Source organism: Miscanthus floridulus, chromosome 10, assembly GCF_019320115.1.
Source record: "Miscanthus floridulus cultivar M001 chromosome 10, ASM1932011v1, whole genome shotgun sequence".
Taxonomy (NCBI): domain Eukaryota; kingdom Viridiplantae; phylum Streptophyta; class Magnoliopsida; order Poales; family Poaceae; genus Miscanthus; species Miscanthus floridulus.
In genome coordinates this window covers 105,443,431-105,454,654 of record NC_089589.1, presented here as the reverse complement: position 1 = coordinate 105,454,654, position 11,224 = coordinate 105,443,431, and positions in this window count along the sequence as shown.

The window sequence follows — 11,224 nt, the reverse complement described above, 5'->3', positions numbered from 1 at the left end:
CCTAGCCAAAATTTCTGGCCATTGGGCAGTCGATACACTTAGGGTTAGGATTCAGTTTTTCCTATGGTTTGGTTAGATATTTTTAAGCATGTGGACACCTGGAAGTCACGTTGTCATCAATCCCCCTTGATAATTTGGCACTCCTAGACACAAAAAGACGATAAAAAAGATCAAAAGGAACTTTTTTTTAATTCCTATCGCTTTATTGCTTATAGTCGTGCTCATCATTTCTTTACAACAAATAAGATCCAAAAATCTCCAAATAGATCACCAACATTAATTTTTAGATCAGCCAGAGGTCTAAAAATGTTTTGTTTCCATAGTTGAAGGGCTTCCGTAATCCATATCCATAGCATAAGATTGAAAATCAAACTACCGTTCAAATTGGAGATTAAAAATTGATGTACGTAAATTGAAGATTGAAAATTGGACTTTTTAGGAAGAAAAGTAAACAAGACTGTGACCTAAGCCTACCGACAGCGACCCTGCGTCCCAGCACCAACTGCTCCGGCAGTGCACGGTCCTCTCCTTGGTAGAGTAATTGGCAGAGGAGATAGAGGAGTCCAAGCGAGGCATCGTCTCCATTCGTTGGTGCCGAGCCATGGTGAACACGAGCAGGACTGGTGCCGGTGGAGAAGCGTCGTATGGTGATGGCGACCTACGTTGCATGGAGCTAATTCCCTCTTGACGGAGAATTGGTTACCCAAGTCACACGTACGTACAATACAACGGCCAAAGCACGTCAACGTCGTTGCACGAACGTGTGATGCTCAATCGCGGCGTGAGCGCTGGTCCGAATCCGATCGCTAAACTTCAACAATGTGCGGCGTCGTGTCAGCCGCTCCATCCACCAGGCACTCAGACAAATTTGCCTACTATTTTTAGGCCAGGAATTGAACGTGTGATGCACAGCTTTAACACTACACACGGGTCCGGAACTAGTGCATCATAGATCTTAGGACGTCTCCGATGATCTAGCTTGGAGCTAAGCACATGAAATTTTTAGTCGTTATAAATAGTGCAAAAGACAAGAGACTAGCGTGGACTCAAGAGATAGTTAAGTACACCTTACAATGTATTCCTCTCTCACAACACGATGTTCAGAGCAGTCTCTCTCCTGTATATTTATTAGCTTAGAGCTAGTGCTAGCTCGTACGGTTGGAAATGCGCTTAGAGCATCTCCACCGGATATCAAATTCAATCTCCTATGTCTAAAAATACTATGTCCAAATTATAAGATGTTTTGACTTTTTTAGATATATTACATTTACTATGTACGTAGACATAGTGATATATCTAAGCGTATATAAAAAATTATGTATCTATAAAAAACCTAAAATATCTTATAATTTGAAATTGATGGGGTAGTATTTTAGGAGATGGAGGTGCTCGAGTAAATCTCCTAACTCATCTCCTATAACTATAGTTTTTAACAGATCTCCTAAAAGAAACATATAGGAGATTGTCGATGTTTGACCACCGATAGCCTGCCACGGAGGTACCTGGGGCAGTATGTTCGGGCTTCAGCGTATGCAGAACTCGACGGTTAACGTAAGAGACAGTCGATTTATCCTGGTTCGGACCCTCGATCTTCGATCGAGTAATAGCCCTACGTCCAGTCGGCGTTTAGCCTTTGCATTGGATTGATTGTAAAGTGTTGTGTTGTACAATTGTTGTCTTCCACCGATTCAAGGAGCCCTGCCCTCCTTTATATAGTCAGAAGACCAGAGTCCTAGTCGGTTTACAGTGAGAGTTCCTAGTAGGATTACATGATAATACTACTACTAAGATTTCAGGGGAAGAATCCTAGTCAGGCTAGTTCTTCTCCCTTCCTTGCGGGGTACCCCGTGGGTCCCGCACCGACAAGCCCCCGAGCACTTCATGGTTGAGTTCTGTAAGCCTCGTCTTGTTTCTTCAAGTCTCGTCGAGCAGGAACAAGCGTCGTCCGAGTGCTTTCTTGAGCGAAACCGTGTAGCGCTTCGTGAGATCTTTGCGTGGTGTGTACCTTTTTGAAGAAAAAAGTACCCCCATTTGGATGTAGCCTCCGAGCCTCTTGCTGTTTGGCACAAGGAGCTTGAGGTTCTTTTCTTGAAATCTTCCTGATTCAACGTTGAAAGGTTCCCCGGCTTCCTTGTTGAAAAGAGCTCTGATTTAGCTGTGTTCGAGTTCTTTTTGTCAGAAAGAGCTCGGATATAGCTATGTCCGGGTTCTTTTTATCTTGTGGCTTTGAAGTCGTATGTCTTGAAAAAGTGTTCTAAGTGACGTGCGCTTTTTTGAAGAAAAAAATGCACTCACTGAGTGTAGCCCCCGAGCCTCTTGCTATTTGGAACAAAAAGTTGGAGGGTCTTGAATCTGAGTTGTTCGATAGAACTGTATACCTCTCCTTTTGCAGCCCCCGAGCATATATTCGGGTTGTTTTGTTCAGGAAGAACTCGGATGCAGAGTCTTGGCGTATTCTCTGGTAGTCTGCTGTTGTCAGATGTAGTTGTATGGTGGTGGTTGAGTGTAAATGCCTTTTGTTCATGGGTTGTACTGTGTTGGTATATTCTTCCGAATATGCTCGTCTTCGAGTACTGTTCCCTCTCGCCTGAGTCTTCTATTATTGAGTCCTGTCTTTTCACTGCGTCCTTTGTTAGGCTTATTTCGTTGGTACTCCTAGTCCATGTGCACCGCTCCTTTGATCTATAAATACCCTCCCGGAGTGCTTGTTTTCATCCATTGAACATTCCGTTGAAACCTTCGTGGTCATGAACATGATAGTTAGTGAAGTAGAGCAGCCCCTGTGCGTGTTTTGTAGTTCCTGTGTGTCTTGTCGTAGCTGGTGGAAGTCTTGTGATAGGGATTAGAGGTAGGCTAATCCCGCAGCAGCATTGTACCAGGATGTACGTGGCGGTAGTTGGAGGAAGTCTTGTGATGTGGGCTTCGTTCCTTCATCTGGCCTGCCTGCTTCCAAGAAGTCTCGCAAGCCAAGTACTCATCTAGGTACTCCAGTTGTAGCTAGCATGCTCTTAGGTGAGCATATTAATACTCTCTGTCCCTTTGCTTTCTTGTTTTTATCTTGAAATGAGTACTTTTGTTCTTTTTTCAGCGGGTGCCCTAGTGGCCTTGGTCGAGACCGAGGGGGAAGAGGATGATGAAGTACCCCTTATCATGCGACGGTGAGTTGTTTTCATATTCTCCCGCCGTTGAAATCCTCCTCTTTGTCTTGACTTTTAGTCTTGATCTTTTTGTAGTAATCAGACGTCGGGTATGGGTTCTTCTGAGGCTCCTGCGCCGGTTTCTTCTGTAGCTCCAGTGTTGAGTTCTTCGGTAGCTCCGGTGCCGAGTTCTTCCGAGGCTCCGGTATCGTCTTCTTCTAGGGCTCCGGTTCCGGTTTCTTCTGGGGCTCCGGTACCGGCTATAACCGCTCCTGTCGCCAAGTGGCGGGGACGTTTTTGCCGCCATGGTCCCCCCTGCGAGGTCTCTTTTTGTTTTGCGAAGAAGAAGGTGGCTGGGTGAGTGGATTCTGGCTTCGTCTCTTTGCTTCCGTTCTCCTTTTCTCTGGTTCTCATTGGCGATTTCTTTTATCAACTTTTAGTCCTTCGTCTTCTCTCGTTTCTCCGTCGACTTCTTCTCAGCCCTTCGTTGTGCCACCGAGTACTGAGCCTCAGGACTCGCAGCGTACTGTTGGTGAAGTGGTTGTGGGGGTGACGAAGCTTTCTAGCGACGGTGCTGCTGCAGACTTGGTTGCCCCGGAGGTGACCATGGCCATTGCAGCGTGTCCTTCTGAGGGATTGGCCTTGGCTTCCTGGGAGGTCGCTCTGGTCGTGCCTTCTTCGCCTCGGTCGGCCTCTCCTTCTCCTTCTCTTGCCTCCGGTGGTCCGTCTTTCGCTGACGATGTGGTGCAGCAGTTTGATGCCACTCATCGACTATCGGAGTTAACTGCTGCCTGGGGAAGCTTATCAACCCTTGCGACTTCTTTTGGAGAAAAGCTCCAGGTAAGTTTTTCCGCTGTTCCTTCTTTGGATGTTTGCTTTTCTTCTGTCCTTATGCTTTGTTTTTCTTTGTCTCTTTCTACTCAGTCCTTCTCTCATGATCATACCGACTTCTTTTTCTCGTCTGAAAACGAGAAAAAGTTGTCTTCCGAAGTGAGCCCTCTTAAAGCTGATCTTGACCTCCTCCGGGCCGAGATGGAGGCTGAGCATCAAACGTATCAGGAGGAGGAAAAATCTCTTCGTGCTCGGGTTGTTGAGACCAAAAAGCAGAGGGATGCCGCTTTTCAGGAGGCTCAGAAGAATTTGGAGGCCATGAAGAACTTGGAGGCCGTGAAGGAGTGCAACGGTATTGCAGGTTCTTTTTGTTTCCTTCGGCATTCAAATTCTCCTTTCTGCTGACTTGTTGTTTGTTGCCTTGTCCAGCTCTCCAGGTTGAAAAGCAGAAACTCTCGGAGGACGTTGATGAAATGAAGACTCTTGTTCGTACGAGTCACAACAAGGCTGAGGAGGTAATTACTCATGCTGAGGAGGAACTTGCGCTTGCTAAGTTGATTAGGCGTGGAGCTGATAGAGATCTTGTGCAGGCCCAAAAAACTATTGAAGATTTGTCTATCAAGTTGGCGACGGCTACTGAAAACTGGAAAGCTTTGTGGAAATCCTTTCGTTCAGTAGCCAACGTTCTCCGAACTCTAGCGGATGATGGGCAATCTTGGGCTCAGTTGATTCCTCGAATTCCGACTCGTTTCCAAGAGTTTGTGAAGAGGTGCGCTCAACTATGTACCAAGAATGTCCTGGCCTAGGTCCAGGTTCTTGCTCCAGTGGCTCCTTTGTCCAAGATAGCAGAGGAAGCGGATAGTCAAGAATACATTGATGCCGTTGAGAGGGTGGAGCCTGAAGTTGAAGACTTAGCTAGTAGAATAGTAGATAATCTTAACATTGTTCTCCCTTCTCTTGATGATGAGGCTTGATGTATTTGACCTTTATGCCCGTGCCTTGTAATATGACATTATGCTTCTTTTGAATGAAGATTTTTGTTGATGTCTTCTCTGCCTGGATGCCTTGTTTATTCCTTGGATGATTTGTCCAATTGGTCAGAGTTACTTGACTTGCCGAGTACTTTGTCTCGCTTTCGTCTTTGCCTTGTAAACAACTCTGCACACTATTTTGACAAACTTTCTTGATTTGTCGAGTACTTTTCTGTCCCATGTAAACAACTCATTATATATATAGATCTCTGTGCTGACAACCTTTCCTGATCTGTCGAGTGCTTGTCTGGCCTTCTTCTGCGCCATGTAAACAACTCGTTATATGTAGGTCTTTGTGTTCTTGGGTATCTCCAGTGTAGCCCCCGAGCCTCTTGCTATTTGAAACAAGTAGCTAGAGGGTCTTGTCTTGAAATTGCTTTGGTCTATGCCCAGGCTTAGTTTCAGTCGTTTTGCTTTTATTTCGGGTTTTAGCTTGTTAGCTACCCTCATCGGCGGGCTCAAGCGTCTTTTCAGCTATTTTGCTCTCGGCCGGGATGCTCAGGCGTATTTTCAGCCATTTTGCATTTTATTTCGGGTGTTAGCTTGTTAGCTACCCTCATCGGCGGGCTCAAGCGTCTTTTTAGCTATTTTGCTCTTGGCCGGGATGCTCAGGCGTCTTTTCAGCCATTTTGCATTTTATTTCGGGTGTTAGCTTGTTAGCTACCCTCATCGGCGGGCTCAAGTGTCTTTTCAACTATTTTGCTCTTGGCCAGGATGCTCAGGCGTCTTTTCAGCCATTTTGCTTTTTATTTCGGGTGTTAGCTTGTTAGCTACCCTCATCGGCGGGCTCAAGTGTCTTTTCAACTATTTTGCTCTCAGCCGGGATGCTCAGGCGTCTTTTCAGCTATTTTGCATTTAAGAAACAACTCGGAGGGAGCCATGAGACATATGTTTGTCGAGAGATAATCATCTTTATTGATCATGAATATTGATGTGTTACAATGATACATAGCGCTATCTTTGTTGATCATGAACGTTGATCTCTTGTGTCCTGTATACATATTTTCCCTTGAGTTGTTTTTATGCGTAGAATCTTCGTAGCTGACTGATGTGCCATGTATTGTTGACTTCCTTTATGTCTTCAGTTATAAGCTTGTATGTGCCTGGTCTGATGACTTTTTTGACTATAAAAGGACCTTCCCATGGACTGAGTAGTTTGTGGCGTCCGTCGGTTTTTTGTACTCTTCTTAGTACTAGGTCTCCGATTTGTAATGATCGAGACTGGGTATTCTTGTTGTAATGGCGCCTTAGTCCTTGGAGGTATCTTGCTGATTGCAGGGTAGCGTTTACTCTGACTTCTTCAGTACTGTCGAGTTCTAATCTTCAGGTGTGTTATGCTTCTCCTTCGTCGTATTGCTTTATCCTTGGTGACGTCCAGATCAAGTCTGCGGGTAGTACGGCTTCTGATCCGTATACCAGGAAGAAAGGTGAGTATCTGGTGGCTCTGCTTATTTGAGTCCATAGCCCCCATACAACCTTGGGTAATTCTTCAATCCATTTTGATCCATAGTCTACTAGTTCTTCGTATAGTCTTGGTTTCAATCCGGCTAGTATGAGTCCATTAGCCCTTTCTACCTGTCCGTTGGCTTTTGGATGTGCGACTGATGCGTAATCTATGCCGAAGCCACAATCATGTGCCCAACTTTTGAATTCTGTAGCTGTGAAGGGAGAACCCAAATCTGTGATGATTCAATTGGGCATGCCGAAGCGGTGCATAATGTCTTGGATGAACTCGACTGCTTTGGCTACGCTGTATTTTGCGAGTGGTTTGTATTCGATCCACTTGGTGAACTTGTCAATTGCTACAAAGATGTACTCGAAACCGCCCTTTGCTTTCTTGAGAGTCCTACTTGATCCAGCCCCCAGCAGGAGAAAGGCCAAGCGGGTGGGATGCAGATGAGGTTGTGGGCTGGCACATGAGCCTGTCTTGCGAACATCTGACAACTTTTGCATCTTCTGATGAGTTCTTCTGCGTCTTTCAAAGCGGTTGGCCAGTAGAAACCAGTGTGAAATGCTTTGCCGACTAGTGTTCTTGAAGCGGCATGATTTCCACAGCAACCTGAGTATATTTCGTCTAGGATTTGTTTGCCTTCTTCAAATGAGACGCATTTTAGGAGTACTCCTGATGATGCGGCTCTTCTGTATAGCTTGTCTCCTACTAGGACGTAATTCTTGCTTCTGCGAATGACTCATGTGGCTTCCTGTTTTTCTGCTGGCAACTTATTCTCTTTGATGTAATCAATAAAAACCTGGGTCCATGAAGTGGTGATTACCAAGATCTGGGTGCCTTTTGCTGAGATTTGAGGGGTTATTTCTCCGGGTTGTTTGATAGAGGGGGCTGATAACTCCTCTATAAAAACACCTGGTGGGACCTTTGCCCTGTCTGATCCAAGCTTGGCAAGGATATCTGCTGCAATGTTGGAATCCCGCAGGACATGTAGAATTTCTAATCCTTGGAAATGTTTTTTGAGTTTTTGGATTTCAGCACAGTAAGCACCCATGTTCTCTTTGGTGCAATCCCAATCTTTGTTGACTTGGTTGATGACTACTGCCGAGTCGCCGTATACGAGTAATCGCTTGATTCCGAGGGTAATAGCCACTCTTATCCCGTGTATGAGAGCTTCGTATTCTGCTTCATTATTGGTAGCTTGCCATAATATCTGAAGGACATACTTTAGTTGTTTTCCGTTCGGAGAAATTAGGAGGATGCTTGCACCGGCTCCGCCTAGCTTGAGTGATTCATCAAAGTACATTTTCCAATGATCAAGGATGGCGCTTGACATGGGTTGTTGAATTTCTGTCCATTCGACAACAAAATCAACAAGGGCTTGAGATTTAATTGCTTTCCGTGGGGTGAAATCAATGTTGAGAGCACCGAGTTCAACCGCCCACTTGGATATGCGTCCTGTTGCGTCTTTGTTGTGTAAGATGTCTCCTAGTGGGAAATCTATCACTACGGTAATCTTGTGGCTTTCAAAATAGTGACGAAGCTTGAGTGAAGTGATCAGTAGGGCGTAGAGTAGTTTTTGCACATGCGGGTACTGGATTTTTGATTCTGACAGTACTTCGCTGATGTAGTATACTGGGCGTCGTACTTTATACATGCGCCCTTCTTCTTCCCTTTCTACTACTATCGCCGTGCTGACTACAGTAGAAGTTGCTGCAATGTATAGCATCATGTCTTCATCTTTTTTTTGGAGGTGTGAGGACTGGTGAGGAGGTGAGGTATGCTTTAAGTTTCTTGAAAGCTTCATTGGCTTCTTCCATCCACTCGAATTTGTCTATCTTCTTTAGTAGTTTAAAGAAAGGCAACCCTTTTTCGTCGAGTCTTGATATGAAATGGTTGAGTGCTGCCATGCAGCCTGTTAGTTTTTGTACATCTTTGACATTTTGAGGAGGGCCCATCTCTGTTATGCCTCGAATTTGCTTGGCGCTTGCTTTGATTCCGCGATGACTGACCAAGAATCCGAGTAGTTGTCCTGAAGGAACTCCGAATATACACTTGTTTGGGTTCAATTTCCACCTCCACCTTTTCAGATTCTCAAAGGTTTGTTTTAAGTCTTCAATCAGTGTATCCGGGTTCTTTGTTTTTACAACCACGTCATCCACATATGCTTCTACGTTTTCGCTAATCTGATCACCAAGGCATGTTTGGATGGTTCTTTGGTAAGTGGCTCCAGCATTCTTAAGTCCAAACGACATGGTCCTATAGCAGTAGGCGCTGAACGGAGTGATGAAAGATGTCTTGCTTTGGTCCTGTTCTTTTAATGCGATCTGGTGATATCCGGAATAGCAATCAAGAAAGGATAATAGGGAAGATCCTGCTGTTGAATCAACTATCTGATCAATGCGTGGTAGCCCAAATGGATCCTTTGGGCAGTGTTTGTTGAGATCTGTGTAGTCAACACACATGCGCCACTCGTCCGTGTTCTTTTTCTGTACCAGAACTAAATTTGCTAGCCAATCTGGATGGAGAATTTCCCTAATGAACCCAGCTGCCATTAGTTTTGTAATTTCTTTTTAATTGTTGCCTTCTTGTCAGGAGAGAATCGTCGTAGTCGTTGCTTCACAGGCTTGGAGCCCTCATTGACATCAATTCCGTGCTCAGCCAACTCTCTTGGGACCCCTAGCATGTCGGCCGGCTTCCAAGCGAAGATATCCTTGTTGTCCCGAAGAAAGTTGGTGAGCGTGAGTTCCTATTTTGCTGATAGGTGGGCACTGATGGTTGCTGTTTTTGAGGGATCACCGGTGCCTAAGTCGATTTGCTTGACGTCGACTTCTTTTGGTGGTGCTAGGATGCTTGGTCTTTTAGCCGGTATCTCTAGTTCTTCTTGGCTTATTTCTGCGGCGATAGTGGCTATTTCTTTTCTTCTATCGTTTGCATGTGCCTTTGCTGCAATTTGGATTGCCTGTACATCACAGTCAAATGCGCGCTTTAAATCACTCTGAAGAGAAAGAACACCGTTAGGCCCTGGCATCTTAAGCAACAGGTACGGATAATGCGGTATTGCCATGAATTTTTCTAGTGCTGGGCGCCCAAGGATTGCGTGATATGATGAATCGAAATCTGCGACTTCAAACTTGATGAACTCTGTGCGGTAGTTTGAGGGAGTCCCAAAAGTAACCGGTACAGTGATTTATCCAAGTGGCATTGCTGCCTTGCCGGGTACTATGCCATAAAAAGGTGTGCTTGTTGGTGTGATCATCTCGGCGAGTTGTAGTCCTATCTTCCTTAGAGTTTTTGAAAAAATGATGTTGAGTCCGGCTCCTCCGTCGATTAGTACTTTTGTAACAGTCATACTGGCAATGGTTGGATCTAGAACCAATGGGTAATGGCCTACGTTTCCTACGCTGGTCCATTGGTCTTCTCTTGAAAATTGGATTGGATACTCTGACCAGTTGAGATATCTTGGTGTAGCAGGTTCTGCTGCCATGATGGTTCGTAATACTAGTTTTTCTTGATGTTTGCTTCTGAAGTCTGGAACCCGGCAAAGATTACTGCCACTGTCCCTCTGGATTTTTGGAATCCCTTGTCTTCATGGTTGTCTCCTTCTTTTTTGTGATTGTCTTATTTATTGTTTCCCTTGCTATCTTTTCTAGTGTATCTTTCATTGAAGGTGTAGCAATTTCCGATGGTGTGTTTTCCATTGGGGTGCAAGGGGCAACGTATGTTCTCAATGTCATCATATCTTCTGGGTTTGGTAGATTTCTTTGATTTGTCAGCCATTGCTATTGTGTTGTCTGGACCTCGCTTTCTCTCCCGATGTCTGTTGTTTCGAGGATTTTGCCTGTTCAGGTTGTCTCTGTTGTTTCTATCCGGGAATCTTTCTCTTGTTTTTTCCTCTGCAGTAATCATCTTTTCTACTGTTCTTCTGAATTCTTCATTATTTCTTGGGTTTTCTTTGCAGAAGTCTTGAAATTGCCACCTAGCCTCGATTCTGTGAGAGAAAGCTTCGATTACTTCTCGTTTTGTGATGTCATGTACTTGAGCTCGTAGTTCGCCAAATCGTCGATAGTAATTTTTGAGACTTTCACCTCCTTTCTGCTTGAGTCCTTTTAATTCTGCGTGGGTGATTGGATGTGTAATAATTCCCACAAAATTTTCACAGAAAGCTCTTTGCAAGTCTTCCCAATTTCTGATTGATCCTGAATTCAATTTGTCAAACCATTGAAGTGGCATGGTTTCTAGGGCCCTGGGAAAGAACAAGGTTTTGATGTCATCATCTCCCCTGGCTAATTTAATCGATTGTGTGTAAATCCTGAGCCATTGCTTTGGTTCGGTCTTGCCATCGTACTTGGAGTGGTTGGACGGCTTGAACTTGTGAGGTAGTCATATTGAAGCAAGTCTGTTTGCAAAACAGGGGAATCTATCGTGCGTTCTGGCTTCTGTATATTCTGATTCTGCGCCCCCTTCTTGCCAACTGTCGTCTTGGTGAGAGTAGTTCTGTGTGGCTGTCTGAGTAGGTACTCTGCTTCTAGCCTTTCTTGGTTGCTCGACTCGGTTGTTTTGACTGTGATTTCTTCGGCTCTCTTCATTGTGACTTCCACTTGGTCCAAGTCTTTCGAAAGCGGACTTCCTTTGATTTTGATCTTCCTGTTCATGAGATGTTGCCCTTCCGTCGTTTGTTCTAAAGACTGTTGATCGGAGAAAATCTCAGAGCTGTTCTTGTTTTTCATTGGGATATGAGGTCGCCTTGAGTTCTTCTAGTGCTTCTCGGATCTTAT